This window comes from Chelonoidis abingdonii, chromosome 1 (genome assembly GCF_003597395.2).
Source record: "Chelonoidis abingdonii isolate Lonesome George chromosome 1, CheloAbing_2.0, whole genome shotgun sequence".
NCBI lineage: Eukaryota > Metazoa > Chordata > Testudines > Testudinidae > Chelonoidis > Chelonoidis abingdonii.
Window position 1 is genome coordinate 74,447,932 of NC_133769.1, and position 27,558 is coordinate 74,475,489.

At 41.8% G+C, this 27,558-nt stretch overlaps 1 protein-coding gene across 11 annotated transcripts in view; it reads right to left on the bottom strand.

Annotated features, from left to right (window-relative positions):
• OSBPL8 (oxysterol binding protein like 8) overlaps positions 1-26,285 on the bottom strand; it is a 217,522-nt gene extending 191,237 nt beyond the window's left edge. For 2 of the 11 annotated variants that reach the window (XM_075066688.1, XM_075066658.1), the window contains exons 1-2: positions 26,111-26,285; positions 17,542-17,602 (exon numbers count right to left, since the gene is read on the bottom strand). The gene's annotated coding sequence lies outside the window, so the exon portion shown is untranslated. Of the gene's footprint in view, positions 1-14,259; positions 14,399-17,541; positions 17,603-26,110 lie in introns of all 11 variants that reach the window. The other 9 variants (XM_075066683.1, XM_075066657.1, XM_075066665.1 and 6 more) reach the window with 8 other exon arrangements.
• Between the last annotated feature and the right edge of the window lie 1,273 nt (positions 26,286-27,558).

The window sequence follows — 27,558 nt, forward strand, 5'->3', positions numbered from 1 at the left end:
TACAAAGAAACCTCCAGCAATTCGGCTATGAGGAGCTGTGGGTTGTATTTACATGTATGTGGATTGGTTGGACTGGTTTAATCGGGCTATCTTTTAAATCAGACTGTTTCTTCATATTTTCTTATAAGCAAGAGCCTGTATTGAGTTTCTTAATGCAAGATTATTGTTTTGTATTTTCTTTCTTTTTTTTTCTATAAAGTTTTCTTTTTAAACCTGGTGAAAGTTTCTTTTCTAGTGAGGCAGAGGGGGGAGGGAAACGCCCAAACTCGGTGCCTCATCTCCCTATTGTCCCAAGGGCGGGAAAGGCTATAGGACAAAGGGAGGGGGAATTTCTTGTGTGAGCTGACTAGGTCAATACCTAGCCTCGGGGAAGCTAGATTGCTTCTCCGGTTGATTTCAAGGAGCGAAGTGTAGCATTGCACCGGCTAACCCAGGAAAGGGGGGGAAGCTGGGAGAAGAGAGAGAGAGAGACCCAGGGCTCTGGGTCTTTGGGGGGTCCCCCAAAGGAAGAGTTGGGGACACCAGAGAGAGGAAAGGGGGAGGTCAGGCTCTCTCAATTAAATACCTGACCTGGTGGCAGCGAGAATATCCAAGCTGGTAGTGAGCTTGGGGGAGTTTCAGGTAAGCCCCCAGACTTTTGGACGCAAAAGTCCAGGTTTGGGACAGGACCAGGCTGTGGACGCTAAAGTTCAGGTCTGGGACTGGGAGGCTAGATTACCACACATGCAAAAGGAGAGATGTTTGCATTTTACATAATACCTAGAGTGCACTTACACAGCATGTTGGGAAAGTTACATGCTTATCAACAATTTAGTCCTATGGACTGTCTACCAGCAACAGAAAAAATCAGCCAACACTCTCCACTCCACCCACCAATGTAGCACAAACTGAGGGTCTATGAACATTTCAGATCAAGTTATCTAATTTCAGCTTCCACCTTACTAAATGGCATGTCAAAAAATCATAATTACTGATAACTATGCAAAGCAGTGTTGCCCACGTCAAGCATACCAATAAATAAATAAAAATCACAAGTCAATCCCTAAAAAGTCATAAAAAGTTGTCTTTTAAAAGTGTTATGTCCTTTTATGTGCCTTCTAGTATTTGAGCCTTTAGGGTCCACGTTTTCCAGCTTCTCTCTGCAATCTTGAGGTCCAGAATTTTTTTAAATTGAAAGCAGAGATTCTGATTTATTCACATGACTACAGTAACTGGGGCTATCAGAAAGACCCAAAATATTGTGAGACTCAAAACCCTAACAGCTGAAACACCAGGGATGCAATGTGGCAGAGGCATAATAGACAATATAGCAAAAACTTAATGTAGTTTAGTCTGGAAGCTTATGAGGTTCAAATTTTTGTTCAAAACGAGCTATCCTAATTTCCTGTTGTGTGTGCGCCACTCATAATATAGACATTTAAATATGGATTGCCTCTAAGTTAGATTCCAAAATAGAGTGCAAACTAACTTAAAGGTTTATAGAAAATAATTTCCACTGTAAACACTGATATGCAGTTGCGCTGCCCAATCTTGTGAAAGCTCCTTCTAATGAGCTTCTGCAAATAACATGTAATTTAAAAAACCTTCAAAAATCAGCAAGGTACATTAATCTGAACACAGTTCGAACTATGTTAAATTAGGAAATGCTAACTGGTAGTTTACATGAGTTGTTCCATTCACAATACTTCCCTTTATCCCCACAAATTATTTTTTTTGTCAAGTCCATGAATACATCTAACCTCTGTCCTCTGCAGTGCCTTGGAACTCCTTCTATGAGGCAAATATCTAGCATACAATGGTGAAAAGATTAGAGACCATATCACACCTCAGAAAAGCAGCAGGTGTCCAAAAGTAGTACCTCGGTGCAAACATGCCACCCTTTAGAAGGAAGACATGTTAGTCCCAAACAATGCTGAGTCTGAGCTGCTGGTTGGAGAAAGTACACAGTAGAAAATGCAGAGTCTGGATCACTCCCACTCTTCTGAAGACTGATACAGCAACGAAAGTCAGATGCCCCTGCCAGCCAAAAGAGCAGAGCCAGGAAATTACATGTACACTGATTTAACTTGTTAAAAGCCTGAAAAAAGGGAACAACTGGGGAAACTCAGCTAATGATTCATTCCAAGGGCAAAGGCAAAGCAGAAAGGAATCAGGAGGAGATGAGCACTTCCAACTTTATTATTCAATGCACAACAGCAAGAAGGCGGCCATAAAAGGCTCAGTAATGATGATGTGGGGGGGAGAAGGATGAAGGACATCAACTTTGACATGAAAGAGTACTCTAATTGAAGTTCAAACCATTTCTCAGCTGAAAAGTTACATCACTTTTTTCAATTAAGTACTTTTCCTCTGTCCAGTGACAACAAATTATGTCTGTTTCCCACCATCTCCCACTTAGTGCCTCAGATTAAAACACTGACTATCCAGCAACATGGTAAATGTACATTCCACCTGAATCAAGGTAGTTCTTTTACAGCCTTACTGCTAACCTTATCTGTTTGTTCAGGGTAGGTTTTTAAGAACCTTCCAAAGAAGGAATTTCCTTAGTGCTACTTAAGAGTGAAGAAAAAAAATCCATAGATGAAAGAGCAGGGAATCCTAGTCTCTCCACTGTAGGAGCAGCAATAAACGATGGTAAAGTGGCTCCTTAGGGTTTGTTTTTGTAAACTGCTGCCATGGACTTCACATGACAAGTCTGAAGAGTGACTAGGCCTAAACACTACTGCTGAATCCTGAAATCTGATATGCAATTTAGGGTATTCTGATTTTACATAAACTGGTTTTTTAAAACAGATTGTATAAAGTCGAGTGCACGTGGCCACACTAAGCACATATTTCGGCAGTGTGCGTCCATGTACCAAGGCTAGCGTCGATTTCCAGAGCACTGCACTGTGGGTAGCTATCCCGTAGTTCCTGCAGTCTCCCCCGGCCACTGGAATTCTGGGTTGAGATCCCAATGCAAAAACAGTGTCGCAGGTGATTCTGGGTAAATGTCATCACTCAATCCTTCTTCCGTGACAGCAAATGGCAGACAATCATTTCGCGCCCTTTTTCCCTGGATTGCCCTGGCAGACGCCATGGCATGGCAACCATGCAGCCTGTTTAGTCTTTTGTCACTGTCACCATGTGCGTACTGAATGCTGTTGACAGATGCAGTACCGCAATGCTACATAGCAGCATTCATTTGCCTTTCCAAGGTAGCAGAGATGGTTACCAGCTATAGCACCGTCTGCAATTGGAAATTGACGATGACAGTTATCAGTCCTTTTGTACCATCTGCTGCTGTCATGGGTGCTCCTGGCTGGCCTCACTGAAGTTGGCCAGGGGCACATGGACAAAAATGAGTGACTCCCCATGTCATTCCCTTCTTTATGTTTTGTCTAAAAATAGAGTCAGTTCTGCTAGAATATGGGGCAAGTGTACTAGAGAACCAGAGAGTATAGCCACTCCGGGTTAGAGCCCCAGAGATCCCGCAGAAATGATGATGCCATTCTAGGGGGTGCCCCTGCGACAACCCCACCCGTTGCTTCCCTCCTTCCCCACCCCCAGCTACTGTGGCAGTGCCCCCCCCCCATTTGTGTGATGAAATAATAAAGAATGCAGGAATAAGAAACACTGACTTTTTAGTGAGATAACATGAAGGGGAGGCAGCCTCCGCTGCTATGATACTCCAGGCAGTTCAGATTCTTCATTAGACATGAAAAGGGGCGACGATGGAGCTCAGCCCCTAGTTGCTATGATGAGGACGGTTTTCAATCCTTTTGCACCTTCTACCAGGAACGACAGGAGTCATTCCCATTGTTGCCCAGGCACCCCCAGCCAACCTCACTGAGGCCAGCCAGGAGCACTCACGGGATGATGAGGATGGTTTTCCACCATTTTGCATTGTCTGCCATCAGGAAAGGAAGGGGAGGGAATGCTGCTGTCCAACACCGCAGCACCACATCTACCAGCAGCATGCAGTGGATATACGGTGATGCTGAAAAAAGGCAAGAAATGATTTTTTTTCCCTTTTTTTTTCATGGGGGGAGGGTGGAAATTGATGAGATATACCCTGAACTACCTGGGACAAGTTTTTTGACCCTTCAGGCATTGGGAGCTCAGCCAAGAATGCAAATGCTTTTCGGGGACTGTGGGATAGCTGGAGTTCTCAGTCCCCCTCCTCCCTCCATGAGCGTCCATTTGATTCTTTGCTTTCCGTTAAGCTTGTTACGCAGCACTGTGTAGTCCCTGCGTGGCCTCTGTCTGGACATTTTTTCAAATGCTTTGGCATTTCGTGTTCTGGAACGGAGCTCTGATAGAACAGATTTATCTCCCCATAAAGCAATCAGATCCAGTATCTCCTGTACAGTCCGTGCTGATCAGCGCTCCATGCTGGGCAAACAGGAAATGAATCAAAAGTTTGCGGGGCTTTTCCTGTCTACCTGGCCAATGCATCTACGTTCAGATGGCTTTCCAGAGCAGTCACAATGGTGTACTGTAGGATACCACCCGGAGGCCAATACCATTGAATTGTGGCCACGCTAACCCTAATCCGACATGGCAATACTGATTTCAGCGCTACTCCCCTCATCAGGGAGGAGTACCGAAATCAGTTTTAAAAGCCCTCTATATCGATATAAAGGGCTTCGTTGTGTGGACGGGTGCAGGGTTAAATTGGTTTAACGCTGCTAAATTCGGTATAAACGCGTAGTGTAAACCAGGCCTTAGATCTTACAGTCTTAGGGTACATCTACACTGCAATTAAAAATGTGTATAGCTTGAGTCAGCTGGCATGGGCCAAGGGCATGTTTAATTGTGGTATGGATGTTCATAAAGCTGAGATGTTACAATGTCCTCTAACAATAAATGCTGAAGGGGAAAGGTATGAAAGAAAAAACAAACAACTTGCATCAAACTATTTTAAACAAACAAAACATCAGATAATTTGGAAACTAGGTCTGATGTAATGTTATCTGTAAAGATCACTTCCTCTAATATGAAAGCACAAAAAAACGTTTCCTGTCATTCTAGTCAGAGGAAAATTAGCTACTTATGATTTCTATTACTGCAACTGCAGGAAAAAGGATGGGAAAGCTTAAGATGGAAAAGTCAGCTCTAAACAGAAGCAATCCCATGTTTATCTTGAGTAGTTTTGAAAGGTCTGGGAACAGAAGACTTCCGTTATTGAATAGCATGGCTCCTTTTTAGTTTTTATGATTTTCCTGACAGGTTCCCATTCATAGATGTTATAATGCAACAGAATGTCAAGCCTTTTCAAATGTTAAGGAACCATGGGGATGTGAAATTATATCTGATATTTCAAGACAGTTCAGAGGATGTAGCTATACACATCTTCAATTAAAATTAACTGAAAATGCATGGAGAGGCATTAGTGCCCACTAAAAAAATTCATCTGTTCACTGCACCACATTACATTGCATCAAAGCAATCTTATAAAATATATTAAAGCAACCCTATAAAATCAGTTGTTTTTGCAAATTTAATAAATTCTATGTGGTCTACCATGTTAAAAATACATATTGCTCCAAGTTACAGTACTGCAAGTAATGGGAGATGGGTTACAAAAACTTCCACAGATAGCTGTTGCTAGATCAGAGAAGAATTAGAATGCAATAGAAATCTGAAGCTCTTCAATCTGCACTAAAACTGAATGGCAGACCTGAACAATGTAATAGTAAGAGAGAGCTTTTAGGGTACCTATGGACTTAAGTGTATTTGTGTTTCCCACATACAGTAGGCTCGATTTTGAAGAGGTGATTGACTAGACTGCATTTTGCTCATTGCTTCCCTGCTTAGGCTATCATGAGCTCTTCAGCCCTGTGCTTTATTCCCTCTGCTGATTCCTGCTTGATTTCTGCTGTCAGTTTAAGGCACTGGTCCTAACCTTTAGAATAAATAATGGATTGAGCCACAGAAGTGCTGAAGACCAAACTGAGAGAACGCAGGTCAAAAAGCCCAAGATAAAGTTTGTGAGTTAGGGACAAGGGATTCTCAGAAAGGATCTGGGTGTGGAAGGAAGCTCTGAAGCAGATAAGGCAACTCTAGCATCTGACAGTATCTCTAGGAAATATTGTGCAAAACTTTGCTTGTCAAGAAAACCTTTCCTTTATAGCAAGACTGACAACCGCCTTCTGCCCCCAAAAACCAAAACCAGAGCCTGTACTCCTGAAAAAGGAAGAACCACCATAGGCTCCATAAAATCTACTAGGGACTTCAGCTATTACTATTAAATTAATGTGGAAGATGCTTGGACGCTATAGTGATGGGCAACAGTCCGAAACTCTAAGATGGACATGCATTCTAATGGCTAAATCCTGGTCCCATTGAAATAACAATTTTCAGGACTCCAGTGAACAAGGATAAGGTCCTAAAGTAATTCCGATAACAGTTCAGATGTTCTGTTTTATGCTAACTTGTAAGCACTGGATTTCATATTTTGTAGAATGATCCAGTTGGATGTGATATCAACAGCAACTTAGTTAATACCTCTAGCATCATGCAGTTAAAAATATCAAATGTGTCTTCCTAGAATTTTTATCCTGACATTTCTGAAAGCATTACTCTTGCTTTAATAGCCTTGTATATTTGGTATTTACAGCTCACTTGCTGGTTAATTTGATCAGCTGCTTTCTTGACTAAAGTAACAGATGTTGTAGTGTTGCAACTATTTCAGTTGGTGTGACTTTTTGTTATTTAAAATAATTATTCTGGTACAACACTTATTGTGGGTGCAATTATACTGGTATAGAAGTGCCTACGCCAGTATACCTGGGTACACACAATTGTGTCCTCACTAGGGCGGTTGTGCCAGTGTAGTTAAAAATGGTACAGATTTTGAGTGTGGACAAAGTCCTACTTTCTTGAATCTGTTTCTGTGTGTCTTGTCATTAGATTGTTCACATCCCTTAAACTAAGTATTTGTTTAAACTAGTCTGTGCTCCTCAGGGCAGAGGTCTTATTTAAGTTGTCTGTAACAGCAGCTGTAATATAAGCACACCCTGAACTAGCATGTAGACAAATCTTAATTATGCTGTTTTACATTAGCCCACTTTGTACCCATTTATTAGCAACTGTGCAGTTGCATTGGTGCTAGCAAAAATTCAGTAATATTATACAGCTTATTCCAGCTCACAGGTCTAAATTTTACCAGTGCTGGAATTCAGGGATCCAAAGAAAAGACTTGAGTATGTATATTTGCAAAGATGTCTGCGTGCTGAATTATTTTTTCTACAGCATGCTTTATAAATATTTGATTATTGTAATTCTCTACAATTGAGTATAAAATAGAAGTATGAATTAAATTATTTATCTTTAGTCCAGGTAAAACCAACAATGAGACAGCTCTCCTTGACTAGCACTCTTGTAGTCTTTAATTTATCATGGGATGCCTTCTGGCAATCACTTAGCGCTTATGTAATTAAAAAAAGCATAGGTACAGTTATTTTTAAGCACATCTAGCAAAAAAGGCATTATGGTCCATTTAGGTTAATTTACATCAAGGAAACTAACCTACCACAAAGAGCCTTTTCAATCAAGGTAAATCATTCCCTGAAGTGGAGGTTGTTCTAGCTAAAAAAAAAAAAAAAATCGTACTAGTTTGATATTATGGTAGAACATTACTAAATAGTGGACTCTGAAGTGGAGAGCTCTTAAAATGGTTGTTTTCAGTATGTGAAATATTGCAGCAAATTCTATTAAGATCAGGATTAATAATTCAGCCTAGTTATTCAATCAATGGGGTACACCATTTTGCAGTACTGGCTTATTTGTGTGTATCTTGGTACTTTTTTGCCCAAGGTAAACACCTGGTTTATATATTAAGTAAAGTTACTCTTAGTGTTTCACAAGAAACTTGTTTAAATGGATTGGTGTGTGGATACCCTTTAACGGGGAGGGGATGTTAAAAGGGGGAGGGAATGGAATATATTTTGTTCTTCCTTCTACAACGTATTACCACAGCTGGTAGCCCAAAGGCTCTTGAATATGCCTCTTCATAGTTATTTGGGATAAGAAAAGTCCCAATACCACCATATTTTGCCACCTACTTTGGAAGTTATTGTTCTAAAATTATAGTAGAGCCTCTAGGTCTTACTGGGAGGCTGTGGATTACAGAATTTTTCATATTAGCAACAATAAAAAGAGCACAGATAACATATCAGTGCACTGTATTTTAACAACTGCTTAGTTTTAATTTTATTAAAACATAATATTTGTGTAAATGTACACCACAGTATTTTGAGACTTTGGAGGATTTGGCTATTGAATATAAAAAGCAGTTTTGTGCATGTGCATGAGATGGGGGTTGAGTGAGTTTTCCTGAAACCCACAGCATTTAGAAGATAGAAGTATGGGAATAATATTTTAACATAGGTGAAATAAGTGGGCAAATGTTGTTAACATAATCCAGCCTATGTCCAACATTAGTTTTAAACAAGGTGTGTGGTTTGGTATACATAGATCTCTGCCTGCTTAGTACCTTGCAAACACACCAGTAAAAACCCTTTAAGCGTATTAAGGATACAGTTAAAGCATTTGAAATGTAAAGTGTTAAATAAGGCTCTCATTTTAACACGTTTCCTCTTACTCTAGCTTTAGAAGTAGAAAACTCTTGTTTGACAGTCTCTTAGATGGCATCAATATGTTTTTATTACTGCTGATAAAGTCGTTTCATCCCAGATGGTGGTTAGGATTCAGCTGGAGCTGGTAGGGTGGTGATGTCATCCTGCTCCCTCTCTCTGGCCTGGTCTAGTAAGGACATTTTTCAAGATCAGGATGATGAAGGCCTGGGGTCACAGAAAAAGGTGGAGGTGGCAGCCATGATGATGAAACTTGCTTCACTAGCCTCCATCTGTTCTTTTGAGTGATGGGTGGAATAGCCAAACCCCTCACTATTTTGTCCATCGATTATGCCTACTATCTGACATATCAATGTTGGCTCACTAACTTCTAGCTTCACATCTTCTATTTTTAACAAGAATAATTTCAACACAATCCTTGAATCATAGCAACTTGTCCTTTTTGTTTAAACTAATTCTGTTGATGCAAGTTGGCAATTGTAAGAGCATTAGGCTCTGACAATCATGCCAAACAGCATCCATTCCATCAAGTTTTCTACAGGAAAAATAACTTGACTGACAATTAATTTTAAAGAGACCTTTGTAAATAATGATTAATGGCATAAACTTCCAAAGCTAAGTACCTGTAGTTAGGCTCTGAAATCCCTATTTCAGCATTTAATTTAAAAATAGCCTGGTGAAGCTGCTTTTTTTCTGTAGGAAACCTGGTGCAGTGGGTGCTGTTCAGCATAAATAGATTCTGATGCTTTTTAGGAGATATGTATATTTAATTATTCAATCCTTGCTCTGTTCTTTTGAGAGATTTCTGAGGACTTCCAATACAATAGTTATGAGATTTAATAATATGATCACCAAATAGCCATCTTTGTTTTGTTTTTCACTGATATGATATAACAGGAATTTTCATACTGGATATGATCCATCTTGCCATTTAGTTCAGTGCCTTGCCTGACAGTGGCCAGAACCAGCTTTTTCACAGGAAAGGGTGAGTAACCCTATAATGGACACTTATGCAGTAAACTGCACATTGGAATTTGGAAGAAACTTATATTAGTTAGTAGATGGATTATCCCTAAAAGCAGGGGTTGGCACCCTTCGGTACGCAGCACAGAGTAATCCGAAGGCGGGCCGCAAGACATTTAGTTCACATTGACCGTCCAGAGGCACGGCCCTCTGCAGCTCCCAGTGGCCGCAGTTCGCTGTTCCCAGCCAATGGGAGCTGCGTGCCAAAGGTTGCCGACTCCCGCCCTAAAGCATAATGATTTATCTCCCTTCTTTAAACAAGCAACATAAAATTGGTGGAGTGATAAATGATGGAGACAGGTCCATTATACAGACCTATCACCTGGCAAGATATGCTCATTTGAGCCCAAGATCATACTTTTAGAAACAAACAGTAGGATACACTTACAAGACGGGGGACTATACCCTGGAATGCAGTGACAGTGAAAAAGACTTAGAAGTCATGGTAGGTAGCCAACTGAACATGAGCTTCCACTGCTACAGCTAAGAGAATGTGACTAATTTATGAATTCTGGTTTATATTAAATTTCTGTATCATGGAATGCCTCTGAAAGGATATGGAATCCACCATTTGCTAATAAACCTGTAGCACATCTCTGCCAGACCCAAGAAAATAGTCATTAGTCTTAATGACTGTGCTCTAATCATACAATGGGTATGCTGAGGAGGTTGCCTGGTTGGGGAAACCAGTCTAACCAAGTTTATTTGCAAGGAGTTAATGAAGTGAAAAATGGAAAAGTCACCTGCAGTAATACTAAAATTAACAGGAGGAACACAAACTTGAGAATCACAAAGACCTACCCAAAGCTGCTGTAGAAAAGAGGAATTGATGGGCATGTTTTCATAGCAGGGGCTCTGCTTTAACTGCAGGACTACCAGCCAAGGTCACAGAAAGCTAGCTGACCCAAAAAGGTGCCACGAGACTCAAGAAAGGACTCTGGACATTTCAGAGGATTCCCCAGAGTGATGAAGCAGCTGAGACAGGGAAAATGTGTAAAACTGTATTGTATTTTGTCTAGACCTGTACATATCCCATGCTGCTAAGTAAAGAGTAACGGTGTCTGGAATCCTGAGCAATATCTGTTTGCTTTCACTGTCATATGACCGTCTAGAGTTTAACTGTAAAGTCAGAATTTCTGCAACAGCTGAAATTCTGGAGAAGAGGGTGTACTTAAGCTACAGAGAAGTCTGAAGGGCCAGGATTAGTCCCACGGGCTAGGCAATTGGGCACAGCATTCAGAAGGGGGTGCTAGATAGAGGATCAGTACTCTAAAAGTGCACCTCCAGATGGGGCAGTGCCTAGAGATTATGTTCAAACTCAAGAGACTTAAAGTGCACATGGAGCCCAATGAGGTGAGCTCCAAACACAATGGACTCGGTGTGGAGATAGAGCTCTTCCTTTGGCTGGAAACTACCAGGGCTCTGGGTGACAGAGGGCAAATGCAATTCTTGCCTGCCTAGGCAGAGGAACATCAAGTAGGAGAGGGAGGTGGTATCACCCCTGTTCACAGCACAGTGAGATCGCTACTGGAATATCGTCTCCATTTCTGATGTCTACACTTCAAAAAGGATGTTGACAAATTGGAAAGTGTTCAGAAAAGACATACAAGAATAGTTCTAGGTTTAGAAAACATGCCTTATAGCGAGAACTAGGGAAGCTGAATGTATGTAATTTATGAAAAAAGGTTAAGAGATGACATGAGCAAAGTCTACGAGCACCTAAATGTGTAAGAGATTTTTGATAGTGGAGGGCTCTTTAATCTAGCAGAAAAAGGCATAATGAGATTCAATGGTTAAAGGCAAAACTAGACAAATTCAGACAAGGAATATGCCACACATTCTTAAGAGTAGTTAACCACTGGAAAAACTTGCCTTGGGATGCGGTAGGTTCAGCAGTTGAAGTGTTTAAATCAAGACTATCTCTCTCTCTAAGAGCTATGGTAATACTGAAACAGAATGTATTGATTTTATGAAGAAACAACTGGGTAAAGTCCTATGGCAAGTGTTATGCAGGAGGTAAACTAGATGATTAGAATGGACCCTTCTGACCTTAAAACAAAATAAAAAAAGTCACCACACATAGAGTTTTAAGTGCATGAGTTGACACAAAGATGAACATCTCCTTCAAAATTATCTACTACATAGGACTGCATTTATTTTCTTGTCTCTGTTTTGACCACCAAAATTAAATTGTTTTCCTCAAATTCAGGCTTACACAAAGCTCTTAGGAAGAGGATACTTAGCAAGTATCTTCAAGTATTCCTGTAGGTCCCCAATCATTGGTTCTTTAAAGAGCCATGCCACCAGAAAATGTAGCATGAGCCATTATCCTAGCTAGTGAAACATTTGCTTTTTTTTTTTTTTTGGTGTCTTCCATTTTATTTTTACATCTTCTGTTTTATTGGAGTATCTAAACATTTTATGTTAGTCCACACTGTAAAATATCTGGATTTAGAAGAGACCACAAAGTGAAATGAACAAAAGTACTGCAGAGGTCTGGCGAAGCTAACACAGTGTCAGACAGCAATATGCTTGGCTCACTGAAGTTTGGTTTAGCCTCCACTTTCAAGATCTCAAAATTCATCTGAGTTTAATAAAGCATACATAAAACAGCTCCACCAGCGGTAGCAACAGTGTGACTGTAATATGGACAGGGCAAAAGCATCACCATTGTTTTATCTCATTAGACAAGAAACAGTAAAGACACCTGCGCCTCATCTACATTAGCTGGAGCCGCACTAATGGTAGATATCCGAAAAAATGGTAGGGGTAGATATATTTATGTTCCCTTGACTTCAAACTGAAAGGGTCACTCCAGTCAAATGTGACCACTGATACAAAAACAAGAAATAGATTTAAAAAGAAAAGAAAAATCACTCCTGACTCACAGCATAGTGCTTAAGTAATATACATCATATTGCACTCTTGTTAATTGATAAGTTATTTTAAATGTTTCAGTTAATATACAGCTATGGAAAGGATCTTCCTTCAATTTGAAGAGTACCACAAATAATCCTGGTTTTGTGGTTGCTTTTCACTGTACAGATTAGAAAGCGGGGCACTTACATCACTCATTATGAGGAGACTGTTCTCTTACTACAAAAAGGTTGACCTGCAGCCTTTCAGACAAAAAGTTATGCAATCACAAAGACTAGAGAGTTTCTAGACATATTAAGTATTTATTGTCAGGCTACACTATTTATCTGTAGGAACAGCTCTCTAGTGAAAGAAACAATGCTGAACTCATTCTCCCAGCACCGTTCAGGAGTACAGCACATCAAGCATTTTCAATTTCCACAGCTGTGGAACAAAGAACTGCAGTTTACAGAGATTCAGAACCTTAATGTCCAAGGAGTCCGGTGGCACCTGAAAGAATCTGAAGTGGGTTTTTTATCCACGAAAGCTTATGCCCAAATAAGTCTGTTAGTCTTTAAGGTGCCACTGGACTCCTTATTGTTTTTGTGGATACAGACTAACACAGCTACCCCCTTCCACTTAATGTCCAAGCAGTAGCACCACTATTTTGTCCAAGTTAAAAAGCAAATTACTTGTTCTTATGAAGTACCAAGGTACACCTCTCAGTAAAATTCCATCTATTAAGGCCAGACTGCCCCATATCACTAAGTGATTTTAAAATGGCTCAGACATCAAGTCATATCAAAACCAAAAATAAGAAGAGCTGGCTATATTTTTCCCCCCCATTTTCCCTCAAGCACCATCAGTTAAAGCCACATTTCCTCAACCTGGAATCTGGGCACCCAGTGCAAGGACACATCAGTTCAAGGAGAAATGGGCTGTGGAGAGGAGCGGTATGGGTATTAGGCAGAGGAACAAAGCGATGGGGGGGGGGAGGTCACATGATTCTTGGTTCACTGAACTTCTCGCTGAACGCATGCTGTGGGTAAGAGAGTGCAGCTTCTTGAAAGTCACCTTCCGTTCCAACTGCAGTTCAGGTTTGTACGAGTAGATGCATATCTGTCTTGTAACACAAACTCTCTTAAGAGAGCTCATGTCCTGGTGTTAGAGTGATCAGTGGACTCCCTAACCTACCCCAGCACCATATCAGCTTCTGATGAGCAATGGAATAGGCAGGGGGGAAAAAACAAAACAAGGGCGGGGGCAATAATAAACAGTAAAAACAAGATGAGGGGGGGAAAAAAAGAGTAACAAAAGCAGAAGACAGGAGAGAGAGAGAGAGAGTGTAAATATGTTAATTGAGCAAGGGTTATGAAGGAAGATTGTACTAGATTAGTGGGTGGGTGCAAAGTGGGGACACAAGCAAGCACTGGCTAAGGGTATGGATACACTACCCAGTTTTAGCAACATGCCTGTGCCACTATAGCCATGCTGCTAAAAGCCACGCAGTGCAGTTGCGACAAAAACCTTCCACTCCCCTGAAAGACAGAAGGTTTTCCAACGAAGTGCCAGTGTAGACAAAACCTTGAAAGATAATTTACAGGCTTTTCCCTGGAGTGGAAAATAGTGGTAAAACAGGTTTTTATGGCTAACATTCTGTGGTTATGGCAGGCTAGTGATATATACCATTTTCAGTGACAGAAAGAAATCTTACATCAATTAAATCTTTAATATTCACCCATAAAAGACAAAATAGACATTCAGCCCTAAAACACAGTTATATGTCACTATGTATCCTCACTTTGACTTAGATGTTCCTCTGCTCCCCTCCTTGAGGTTTACTCCAAGTGTGGAACAAGGACAGGCTTATGAAGGATCAGCACACCAGTGGACAAGCATTTCCAAGTTTGGTGGTCTTTGGAAGCTGACTTTTGAATATCCTGATGTGAATCCAAACACACAAATCATCAAAACTCTTGCAGATTGGTGAAGACTGTTTGGACAGATTATTTCAGTATATTCATCAAAATATGAGGTCACTTCACCAAATATTGTCCATGTTTTCTCCATAAAAATATTTATCTTGTCAGTGAAACTAAAATAGTGCCATTCTTAACTTATGGATAAAGTTTTGTTATAGATAAACTTTTTAGTCCATATGTGGAAGTTTTGTTTAAATATGTGAAGTATGTGATCACTCTGTAAACAAAACCAATCACAACTTCCTCCACAACTAATTGCTTTATAATCACTCATCAAAATAAACTAAATTTCTCCTTGGAATTCAGCCAAGTATCTTTTTAACAAGTGATAAGACAACAGACTGATGTATAGGCTTCACCACACAATTCTCAGAGATTGCTCTAAGTGCAGTTGGCTCTGTTTGCCATCTTCTGATCACTATAAGCAGAGTCATACATGGCTTTTAGAGGACTCAATTCAGATATAAAGATAAATAAAGGTAATACAAAAAAAACTGAATTTGAGCAACAAGCTGAATTAAGACGTCAGTATCGGAGTGAATGCTCATTAAAGGTAAGACGTTCCCCATAACTGTATTACTACATCAAAGATATTTAAAATATTGAAATTTTGATTATTTTTCAGTAGATTTATTCTCACATTTCTCTGAGCTCTGGCAAGGAAAATAAACTGATTATCTACAAACAAACAAAAAAAAAAGACAAGTTTCATTTTCTAGTTTCATGCCCCGGCACAATCTTTGTCAAGTTCCTGACAGTGCAGGAAACATTTGTTAATAAAAGCTTCCCATTAGAATAGGTTTTCACAAGTTTTGTGAAAGTATTTTCTATTGATTTTCGATTTTTTAGGATTAAGTTCTTAAAGAGATTTATATCCAAGTTGGATGTAACAGAACCTCTTCAAAGCACAAAAGTTCATTTAGTCACTTTATGATGCGTTAGAAGGCAGGTATTAATTTAGAGTCAACTAATATCTAAACAAAAGGCCTTTTCAGCTTCCTTATTTGAAGTATCACACACGTGAAATTTATTATTTAAAGGGAAACAGCATTAAGATAGTGTTCAGGTTGAGAAATCAAGCACAGGTTTTGGTAGCTTCTAAATATTACAATATTTACCTGAATGTAAAAATATACAGGATGTACAATGAGCCCAAGTTATGGCACAGAATAAATATAGCAATAATTACAGTTTAGACTGAACAAAACAAAAACAAAAAAACAAGGAAGTCACTACAAGAGCACACTGTGGACAAGTTAATAGATCTTGCTGCACTAACTCTTCGAATTTCCTAACTTGAGCTCACGGTACTGCATCACTATTTTGTTTTAGTTTCCTACATTTTAAGAAACAAGAACTACTTTTGTTGAGGAGTACATTTATATACTAAAAAAAGAAACAGCATCTCTTAATATACATACACAAAAGAGATCAGTGTAACAAGGCCCTGTATCACACACATTTAGGTGCTTGGGCCCTTTCTGAATAGGCTTTCTGGGAAATTTATTTGCCAAGAAGGAAATGAGTCTATCAGTCATTAGATCACAGAATCAGGCAACTGCCTTTGAGAAATACATAAGGACTAGTCTCAGCTCAGTTGGAGGGTAGATGAATTACTCCTGGGGAGAATTCTGTGCCCACACAGGGTATGGCTACACTGGCACTTTACAGCGCTGCAACACCCCCCTGAGCGCTGCAAGATACAGCGCTGTAAAGCCTCAGTGTAATCAGGGCGGCAACGCTGGGAGCGCGGCTCCCAGTGCTCCACGCTACACCCGTAGAGGATGTGGTTTACGTGCAGCACTGGGAGAGCTCTCTCCCAGTGCTGGCGCTCTGACACACTCACACTTCAAAGCGCTGCCGCGGCAGCACTCCCGCAGCAGCGCTTTAAAATTTCAAGTGTAGCCATACCCACACACACACACAAAAATGTATATTATATTTTGTTTGTAAAAACAACAATATAATCATGCCAGTTTCAATTCTGGTAATTTATTTCAAAATACCTGTCAACAAGCATGTCTGTAACAATACAGACAACAAAATAAAGATTCAGGAAATGCTTTTTGACACGGATTCCTTACAAGGCATATTAATACAGAACTCTGAATAATAATTTATTTAAACTACAGTAAAAACATATTTCCCACACCTCTTTGCACTGCTTCTGAAACTTGGGGGAGTCAAGGGTAACAGAGGAGCTGAGGGAGAGGGGAGTAATTGCTGTGAAGATGCCTGGGGTTTGAAGGGCTGCTGCGTGTCAGTGGGAGAAGTATGGAAGGGGTTGGCTGTTTGGGGGGGGGGGGCAGGAGGGAGAGGGGGTAGGATAGATTGTTAGGGACCCTCCTCGATGCAGACCCCAGCCTCTCATTCAGTTAGGCATATCCACCCCTATCCCCATGTCTCTGCAACCCCATTCAGCACCTACCCCATGTCGTCGCCCTCACTAGCCATTCTGAACCCCAGTCTGTCACACACACACACCCTGCAGCCCCATGTGCCCCATGCTGTCCATCCCCCCCATATCCCCTGCATCCTGACTTGGCTCCATGGGCAGGGTGCTTTGAGGAATACAGCCTCCTCTCTTCCCTATCTGCAGCTGGGGCTGCTCCTGCTTGGGAGCAGCTGCTCACTGTCCTGGTGCCCTTAGTGGGCAAAAGGCATAACCGCAGCACTTCTTGGCAGAATATTTTCTGCTGAGAAAAAAAAATTCTGAGCAGCACGTGAATTCTATGCATGCACAGTGCTGCAAAATTCCCCCTGAAGTTATGAATGTTCAAGTAAAACCCTTCATGAGGACTTGTAAGGAGATCAGAAAGGTATCAAGAAAATCTACTCAGGGGAAGGGTCTTCTACTCTGCCCATGCGCTAAATGCTGTAAAAACCTTGCTTGGTTGTTGAGTGATTTGTGTTACTTTGATCCTATTTTTGAATATTCTCCAAGTTAGCACAGCCAGTCCTTAGAAAAAGAGATCTGGACAGAACTATAGTTTGGGCTTTATTATACCTTCCCCAACTGATGTATCTGTCTGCTTCCTGTCAGCTTTAAATATATGTAATTTAAACACTAAGCCTGTTTTCTTCAAATCTGAAGTACTTACTTCAACCAGCTACGAAGTTGTCCCTTCTCCAATTCTAGTTATGTGACCATGAAGACATCTCCTGTAATATATAGGAAAAAGTACTCCTATAATTTAAGAGTGGCTGTATTGATTGTTAAAAATCTTTCCAATATGAGATTCACCTTTGCTCCAAGATCAAGCAAATAAATTTCAACCCAGAAGCAACTTGTCTGAGGAAGTTAAAAGCCAGTGAGTGAAGTTAGAATGGAAACTGTACCCTAGGGTTCTTACAGATGTATAATTGTGCACCTAAATCTAAGATTCTTTAAAAAACCAAACAAAGAAAAAAAACCTATCCCGTAACACCATAAAATAACCTTCACAATGTAAGCCAACCAATGCAGTAGCATCTGCACATGTCTGCAGGCAGAATGAACAGGTCTGGAAAAGAAAAAGAAAAATTGCTCCTATTCATCTATAATTAACTGGCATTTGTATTGAAGTATCACTCTGAGACACCGCTCAGAATCATTGTGCGAGGGATTGTACAACCACAAACACTAACAGTCACTACCCTCAAAGGCTTATGAATCCAATGGTTTATGAATCCAATTAAAAAATGGAGGGAATGGGGGATGAGGTGAAGGTAACAAATGCAAGATCAGTTACACAGGTTACGTGCTGTACAGTTTAGATATAAAAAATTATAATTATTTTCCTCCTAAAAATTTCAGGGTGAAAAAAACTGAAGTATCTTTTTTATTGCATGTAGGAGTAATTGTTGTAGACTGCAGTAAGAAGTTCATTGCAAAATAAAACCCATATTCCCACCTAGTTAAAGGAAAGAAGAACCAAAGATTTCTTTACCACTCAGAACCAGAATCCAAGCTGCCTTCTCATTGCCAAAAGCCAGGACTGATTCCTCACTTTCCCAGGCACCCTACATCAAAAACTAGCTATTAACCACTACTAGTTGTTCCCTCTTCTCCACCCCAAGAGCTTTTGTAATTATGGCCTTGCCAAATTCACAGCCATGAAAAACACATCACGGACTGTGAAATCCGGTCTCCCCCACTGGAGAAATTTGGTCCTTTGTGTGCTTTTACCCTATCCTATAGGATTTCACAGGGGAGACCAACGTTTCTCAAATTAGGGGTCCTGACCCAAAAGAGGGTTGTGCGGGGGGGGGGGGGGGGGGCGGCGTCACAATATTATTTTAGGAGGGTAATGGTATTGCCACCCTTAATTCCGTGCTTTCTTCAGAGCTGGGCAGGCAGAGAACGGCAGCTGTTAGCCAGGCATCCAGTTCTGAAGGCAGCACCCTGGCACCAGCAGCAGCACAGAAGTAAGGAGGGCAATACTATACCATGCCACTCTTACTTCTGCACTGCTGCCTTCCGAGCTGGGCAGCCAGAAAGTGGCAGCTGCTGACTGACGGCCCAGCTCTGAAGGGAGCAGCACAGAAGTCAAGGATGGCATGGTACAGTATTGTCACCCTACTTCTGTGCTGCTGCTCCTGGTGGCGGCTCTGCCTTCAGAGCTGGGCTCCCAGCCAGCAGCTGCCACTCTCCAGCTGCTCAGCTCTGAAGGCAGCACCGCTGCCAGCAGCACAGAAGTAAGGGTAGCAGTATCACAACCTCCCTAATGATAACCAGGAACCCCCCCCACGCAACTCCTTTTTGCATCAGGAACCCTACAATTACAACACCATGAAACTTCAGATTTAAATAGCTGAAATCATAACATTTATGATTTTTAAAATCCTGTGACTGTGAAACTGACCAAAATGGACCACGAATTTGGTTCGGCCCTATCTATACCGTACTCCTATACTGAAGAGTTCAAAGTCACTGATCTACAAACACCAAGGTGCACCAGAAAGCCTTGTAGCTTTATACCCACAACCAGAGTCTAAGGGCACAGCTACATTATGGGTGGTACAGCAGCAGCTACGCCGCTGTAGCACCGATAGCAGAGATGCCTCCTATGTTGATGGAAGAGGTTTTCTGGTCGATGTAAGTAATCCAACTCCCCAAGAGATGGCGGCTTGGTCAACAGAAGACTTTTTTCATCAACTTAGCCATGTCTACACTGGGGCTCAGTCATCTTAACTATGGTACTCAGGGGTGTGAATTTTTTCACACGCTGATTGACATTGCTAGGTCAATCTACATTTAAATGTGGACGAGGTCTAAATTAACATGTACCAAGTTGCTGGAAAAGTATTTAACATGCTGTTACCATGAGCTGACCAAGTATTTGCTTTAAATGCTGGTAATTGAAGTTTCTTCTACTCAGTCTTCACTGATGTAATCTTATGATTGAAGAGATTACGTCGCTGTCCAAAAGGTTATGCTTTATGACATTCAAAAAACTAAGCAAGGCTTAACACTGGTGGTACTCTCTCTCCAATAAAAGGCAAAGATTTTTGTCCTGGATTTGAAAAAAAAAAAAGTCTACTCTCCAGCAGCAAGAACCCTCCCCCGCCGCCCCGAACTGAGAGGGGACAAGAACAGAAAAGGCCTAAAGCAATTGGTTTCTACATAACTAAGTCTTGCATTTTAAAAAGCAGCATAAGTGCCTGCCTTTGAGGATCTGAGCCTAATTACCTTTGAGAATCTGGGCCTTAGTTCTGATTTCTTACAGTTGCAAAGAAAATCTAGCGTCAACATGATGCAGTGCTGTCTGTCTAAAAGATTTATAGGAAGACAGCTCCAGTGCTTCAGCAGTTGCACATACCCTTCTCAGTAAGCAGCAAAACAAAACAAATATAGTCATTTTCATTGCTACTGTTCACAACTGTCAGTTTCACTCTACCAGTAGTTAGAAAAGTTATCCAGCAGAGGCAGGCACAGGAGTTACTCATGGGTCTCACTCTGTCTCCAAAACCCCAGAGCTTCCTGGCTGCGGGTGTGGTTATAGGAAGGAAGAAGAGATGGAGTAGCAGAAGCCATCTTGCAGCCTCTCAGCTGAGGGTGGCTTCCTCCTTTGCCCTTCCATCAGCCTTTTCTGGGTTCTTCCTTTTCCCGTCACCACCCAGGAAGTTTTGGGGTTTTGAGGGCAGAGTGAGACCACATTCTCTTTAAACAGTTGGAGGTGAGCAAAAAGGGCTTCAACCTAATATTAATTAGCCAAAGATGCTACAAGAGATGAATTAACCAAGCAGGATACAAAGACAGTTCTCAAGTAGGAATCCTAAGCTTGCCACCACCAGCTCACACACACACACACACACACACACACACACACACACAATTTATGTGGAAGTGGGACTCTGGGTTGTACACCAGGACTAATTTTGCCCTTGGCCTCTGGTAACTCCAACTCCTAATCTTCCAATACTATTTACACTGTAAGGTATACATACACCATTTCTGTTAAAAATAATCAGACTAGAAATGTGTTAGAGTGGACTAAAAAACTTAAAAACTTTATTGATTTAACATGAGTAAATCTGTGCACAGTATGCAGAAAATAAATTTAGTACTACTCAATAAAGAAACTGTTCAGCTTGACATTTAGAAAAGCAAACACTCTGCACATCCCCCACACCTCATCTCACTGACTGCCTGCAACTGCACAATTGCCAAGCCTCTAATTTTTTATTTCCTGTAAACATAGGAGCCATGCAAATTTACCTTTTAATGAGTTCCAGATACAGCTCTCCCCCTCAGCACTTCTGAACGAGACTATTTGCAGAAACAATGTTTTCTGATAAGTAATTTAATGAAGTAGAAAGCCAAAAATTCAATAGTAAGTTCTTTGGGGGAAGGAACACCATATTTTATGTTTGCACAGCATCTAGTACTTTGTGGGTACTCCCGGAAAACTACTGCAACACTTAACGAATATAAATACTGTGTTTTACAGAAAAAAATTATTCATTCTTGCTATCTTAAGACAACAGCTCCCTTCTGCTTGTCTCCTTTCATGATACCTAGCTCATTTATTTTTAAATCTTCTCTATCTCTGAAGCTGAGAGAGTCATTACATTAAAATAATGACAAATCATATTACGTGAAGGCTATTCTGGTTCATACAACAAGTCCATTGCCACAGCAAAGCAGCACATTAGCACATATTTTACAAATAGTGATATCTACTTTCTTTATCAAGACTTTTCCCTGTTCAAAAGCAGGAGAGCAGGAGGCCTGAATTAGAAAGCCCTTGTGACTTCTAGCCTAAAGCAACAGCCACATACACTGCACAAGATAGAAAGAAATCACAGTTGGGGAAACAGAGAAAAAGTGAAGGGGAAAAAGTCAGAGATCGTCAAACTAGCGATCAAGCTCATAATCTCTTTTCAAGCCCTTCCTAATATATTCAGAGTACTGAACACTTAAGTAGCATCTTACCCAAGAATCAGTAATCACAAGTTTTTGTCAAGGATTAACATTTTAGGAGTGCTGTTTCCCAGAATATACAGTACAGAAGTTCTGGGAGGCACTTCTGTTGTAGTAAATGTTTTTTATATATATGTTTATATCTGGTGCATGGACCATCATGAAAAACACAGTTGGTCTGCTGTATTTGTAAATTTTAGTTTAAAACTGAGAGCAGCAGACCTGTATGCTTCTATTAATAACTGCAGCTAATTTTTAGACAAGAGGGGAAAAGGTTTCTTGCAGAGAGAGAGTCTGAATGCCAAGATATGTAAATCCTGCATAATGTGGCTTGCTCTTAATCTCATTTTGTCAATATGTGGTTCAAAACATTAGCATCATCACTTCCCTGGAGGCTCACGTCCTATAGAAATAGTGTATAAAATAGCTACAACATGGTTAGGTGCACATTAGTCAAACTGGCAGCACTTTATGCCAGACTTTCAGCCTGATCCATCTCTCCCACTGAAGTCAATCGGAGTTGGATCATGTCTTTAAAGTACATAAATTAAACAGCACAACACACACAGAGAACATTACGTGCAAAAGAAGATTTAAAAATCCTTTGTTACTCAGCCTTCACCCTCTTGACTTTAGGGATTTCATAGTTTCAACTACTCCAAGAGTCAGAGAGCCTTCCAGAGAAGACAAGACCTGAATATGTTAAAAACAAGCAAGATTAAAAAAATATATTCATTTGGCCTTTGTTATATAAGAAAAGCACAAACCCAACTTTTTCTCCAGTTAACCTTCACCAAAAAAGAGAAAAGGATTTTAGGTTTTATGCATAGTATTTTCCTTAACTTTTGTTTAAAAGTTTTTAGTTTCAGAGTTGCTAAAAAAGTGAAAGGATCCTTGACAAATAAATAGTATGCAGTGGGAAAATGTTTCCTTGGACACTCTTTGAAAGTGAGAAGACAGAAAAGCTTTTAAACACAAAAAAAATTTTGAGATCTTTCGTTCCTAATTTAAGGAAGTCCCCCTGCAACCCATGGTTAAAAGCAGGAAAAATGGTCAATTTGTTGCTGTCATTTGGATCTAGCTGTCTAAGCACCTTTTTATTCACAGCTCTCAGTTTCTTTTCTCCAAAAGAAGAATTCTGTCACATCTTAACTAACTAAAGCAGTGATACTCAGCCCTCAGTTTTTCAGGAGCCAAATTAGCAATCAACATTACCCAAGAGAGTCACAGTAATGTGAATTCACTGTTTCATTTACTACTTTTTATATATATTTCTTAATTTATTTTCTTGGTTATTCTAACCAAGTATTATTTTATCAACTACAACTGGTTAATAACACAGTACAGTAAAAGCTGTGTTGATCTGCACTTTAACAACCAGAAAGTTCTAGAAACTAGCACTTCTGATATCCGTTACAAGTCCGGTTGGCACAGGGGCCGGCAGGCTCCCTACCTGGCAACATATCCCTGCTGCTCCTAGGTGGAGAAATGGTCATTGAGCTCTGTGCGCTGCCCCCGAAGCTCCCACGAAACTGCAGAGGTAGAAGCAGCATGCAGAACCACCTGGCCACATCTCTGTCTAGAAGCAGCAGGGATATGTCGCTATTTGTGGGGAGTCGCCTGAGGTAAGCACCAACCCTCTGCCCCAAGCCCTCTCCGGCACCCAAACTCCCTCCCAGAGCCTGTGCACCACATTCCCCTCCTTCCACTGGTAAGTATAATTCTTAGTTAACTGGAACTTTTGACTTACCAGCACCCCCATTCCCCCAACATGCTGGATACCAAAGCTTTTACTGTAAAAGCATCCTGATTGGTTAATAATTAAATCACAGTGTTTTAATACATTACATGCTGCAAAGAGCCATTTGCAGCTCCCAAGCCCCAGTCTGAGTATCACTGACTTAAAGCCTAACAGCTCACAAGTGACCATAACCATAGAAGGTAACAAACATCCAACACCCTTTTGCAACACCTCCCGTCTCCCCAGTTAGAAGCATTTTTAACAGGCAATGAATTAAGATGGACGAGAATCCTGCTTGTCAAGTGCTACTGTAGGTTTTAAAGACTAAAATACTGCACAGTACATATCAGATAGGCATGTGGCAAACCAGTTTACAGCAGAAGCTAAAAAGCTTTTTAGGAAAATTAGTGCATGGCTGAAAGCACATCTCCAGGTGATTGCATTGCATTCAGAGAAGGTCCTACAGTATTTTCTAAAGCTATGACAGGTCACTGAAGTGAATGTGTGTTTGTTTCTGGTTTAAGCCCTGTGCTTAAGGAAGCAAGGCTATCAGTTTCAGATTCCTGCCAGCTCACCAGAACTGAGTTGGCAAGGAAAGCAAAGGAATGGAACTAAATACATCCTCACCACAACATTTGTAGTGAGCAGACAACTGTCCGACAGCTGATGTTTTCAAAAACTGTTACAGCCCTTATTTCAAAGATCTGACAGATTAGGGAGAATAAAAAATGAGGTTAACATCAAAGTGAGTTTTACTTGGGACCCAACCATACAAGTCAGGTTTTGATATGCCAAGTGTTAATTTCCACTCTAATTTATCTCCAGGGATTAAGCTTTCAGCCAAAAGAGCCCTCTCATGAAAATTTATGTTTTGAGATTTTTTTCTGCTTTACGTTTTGTTTTAAATACCACATATTATTCCACATACATCTTTACCTCGATATAATGTGACCCGATATAAAACAAATTCAGATATAACACAGTAAAGCAGTGCTCCAGGACATAGGGGTTGCACACTCCCATGGATTTTGCAAGTTCAATATACATGGTTTCACCTATAATGCAGTAAGATTTTTTTGGCTCCCAAGGATAGCATTATATCGAGGTAGAAGTATATAAGCAGATGAGTTTCTAATAAAAAGAGACAGGTTCAACCCATTTAAGGTTTGTTTGTTTTTTAATCTATCTTTAGAGAACACTGGTTTTGGAGGGTTTGTTTGTTTGCATGGGTGTTGACGTTTTGGGGGGTTGTTTGTTTTTTGCAGTTTTCCTGGACACTATGATTTGCACAGATAATTTTAAAACAAATATTACATGGCTACTGCATACTGGACTGAGAATTAAAAGATTAACAGTATTTCATTAAGCTACTAAGTATTAAACATACTTGTCTGTTTGAAAGACTGATTTTCAAGAAGAATGCACTCATATTTCTAATAAATATAGAGGAGGATCAGTGGTGACATACAACAATTTATAATGCTTGGGAAATTTCAGTTTTGTTCCATTGGGGGAATTAAACAGTTAATAGGGAGACTCTTTGACCAGTACTAAGGAAAGCAGATTACTGACAACAGAGAAAACTAGGTTTTTAAAACTGTGTTATGTATTCTTAAAAGGGCGTATTACTACATTATCTTGACTCCTAGTTTCAGCTTAAATATGCCTTGCTCATTAAGTCTCTGATGATGATGCATCCTGCATGACAATTCACCGCTCTTCATTTTCTCTAAACATGCAAAATATTTTCTTAGTCTGATTATCAGATTTTAATGTATTTGAGCGGATACATTAACCTAAAACTGAATGAGGCACCACACTAAGTGCCAAGGGACAACCACCCCTGATGATACCACGTGCAAAGTCACATAACCCTCAACTATTTTCCCCATGGGTCTAACCACCTTCTACACGCGTTTCAACAAGTAAAGTGCTCCAATTTTTAGTGATTTACCCACCCAGTCCTCCTGCCAAAAGCTAATTCCACAACCCCAGCTACATCATCCCTCTCAATCTCAACAGTTTACCCACTCGGTTATTCTGAGGTCCTTGGCAGATAAAACACAGTCTGAAGTGGAGATCGGCCAGTGTTTGCGAACAAGCAACAGCCACACAAAGGCGCGGTGGGTGACCGGCCCGCAGGGACGGGCTGCAGAGAGACAAACGCTTCTCTGGTCGCAGCGGGGCGCGATCCTGGCCAGGCTGTCGAGGCTGAGCGGGGAGGAAGGCAGTTAACGGGGGCCGCGTTGCCTCCTCCCGGACCCCTCAGCGACACGGTGGGGATGGGGGCCGCGCTGGCCAGGAGGGACCCCCGCAGTGTGGGCAGCGCCGGGCTCCGCCATGGCAGCGGGGGGGTCTGTAGCAGCAGCTCAGGGCCGGCTCGCTCGCAGCCCGACAGCACCGGGGCTGACTCCAGCCTCTGGGGGAAGCCCCAGCAGAGTCGCCGCCGCCACAGGCTGGGCACCCCGGTACCACCCCAGTTACCGCCCCTGGCGGGCAGCCGGTCCCAGACCGCCGCGCTCACCACCCCGCGCGGCACCTGGGAGCGTCCGGCCGTTACCCGCGTGCGGCGAAAAGACGCGCGCGGCCCTAGCCGGCTTAGAGGGTTGTGCCCGGGACGCCTCCTACCCTGCTCCAGCTCCTGTCGCTGCACCCCGCCGCGGCGCAGCGTCGCTGGTTGATTCCCTCACCAGCCGCGCCGCCCTTGCCCTTGCCCTGGACCAGCTGGGCGGGGCCCACGAGAACCCACGCCCCTTCTGGCCACGTGACAGGTCCTGGCCGGACTCATTGGCGCAGAGCCGGGGAGGTTGGGGTGCGAGTTTGACAGCTCCGCGGCCTGAGGCCAGCGCCGGAGGAGGTTTCTCTACCCCGCCCCCAGCCCGTTGCAGATCCGTTAGCCCAGGTCCCCTCCTCCGCCTGCGCTTCCCTAGGACAGCGGCGCACCCACCCGCAGCCAACGCCTGCCTACAGCCCGCCTCGCGCCCCGGGCAGCCACAACATCCCCCGCTACAGCCCTGCATGCACCCCTCGGGCTCCCGCGGCCCCTCCGCCTGCTACAGCCTGGCACACACCCCTCCAGTTCCCAGAACACAACACCCGCTACAGCCCGGCACGCGGCGCGGCAGCCACAACACCCCTCCGCTACAGCCCTGCATGCACCCATCGGGCTCCCGCAGCCCCTCCGCCTGCTACAGCCTGGCACACACCCTTCAGTCTCCCTTTATCCCAGCTCCAGCCCTACACACAGCCCTCAGGTTCCTGCAGCCCCTCCACCCTCCTACAGCCTGGCGTACACCCCTCAGGCTCGCACAGCCACTACAGCCTGGTACACACCCCTCTACTTCCCAGAACACGCCACCACCAGCTACAGCCTGGCACACAACTCTCGAACTCCCACAGCTGCAACACCCTCAGCTTCAGCCTGGCACACACCCCTTGGGCTCTCACAGCTCCACACTCACACATCCCCAGCCAGCACCAGATTATGACATTCAGAGGCCCTAACTATGTCAAGTGTAAGAGGCCCCATACCATAAAAAAAAAATGAATTTATTATTTTCACAGAAAGGATACTGAATATATAAACACAAAAGCTTTATATTTGCATATATACAAAGATCAACTTGTAAAAATAGAATAATATCTTCATTTTCAGCAGCCGCCTGTAAGGATGACAAAGCAAAAATAAATTTTAGACCAATTCTTTGAACTAAATTTTGTATGTAAGTAACATAGAAGTAAACAATACAATATAAAAAAATACAGTAAATAATAAAATTTACTAGAAGAGTTCTCAGGAAATTTCTCTTCTCTGTTGGGGCATCTAAATTGCGGAATTCCTTGTCTTAATACTCAATGAAACTCTTAAGAGGATATAAGATGGCAATAGAGGATACAAGAGGCAATATAAGATATAGGATGCGGATAACCCACAAGCTTAAAGCTCAGCTATTAGTTATATTAATATAAATT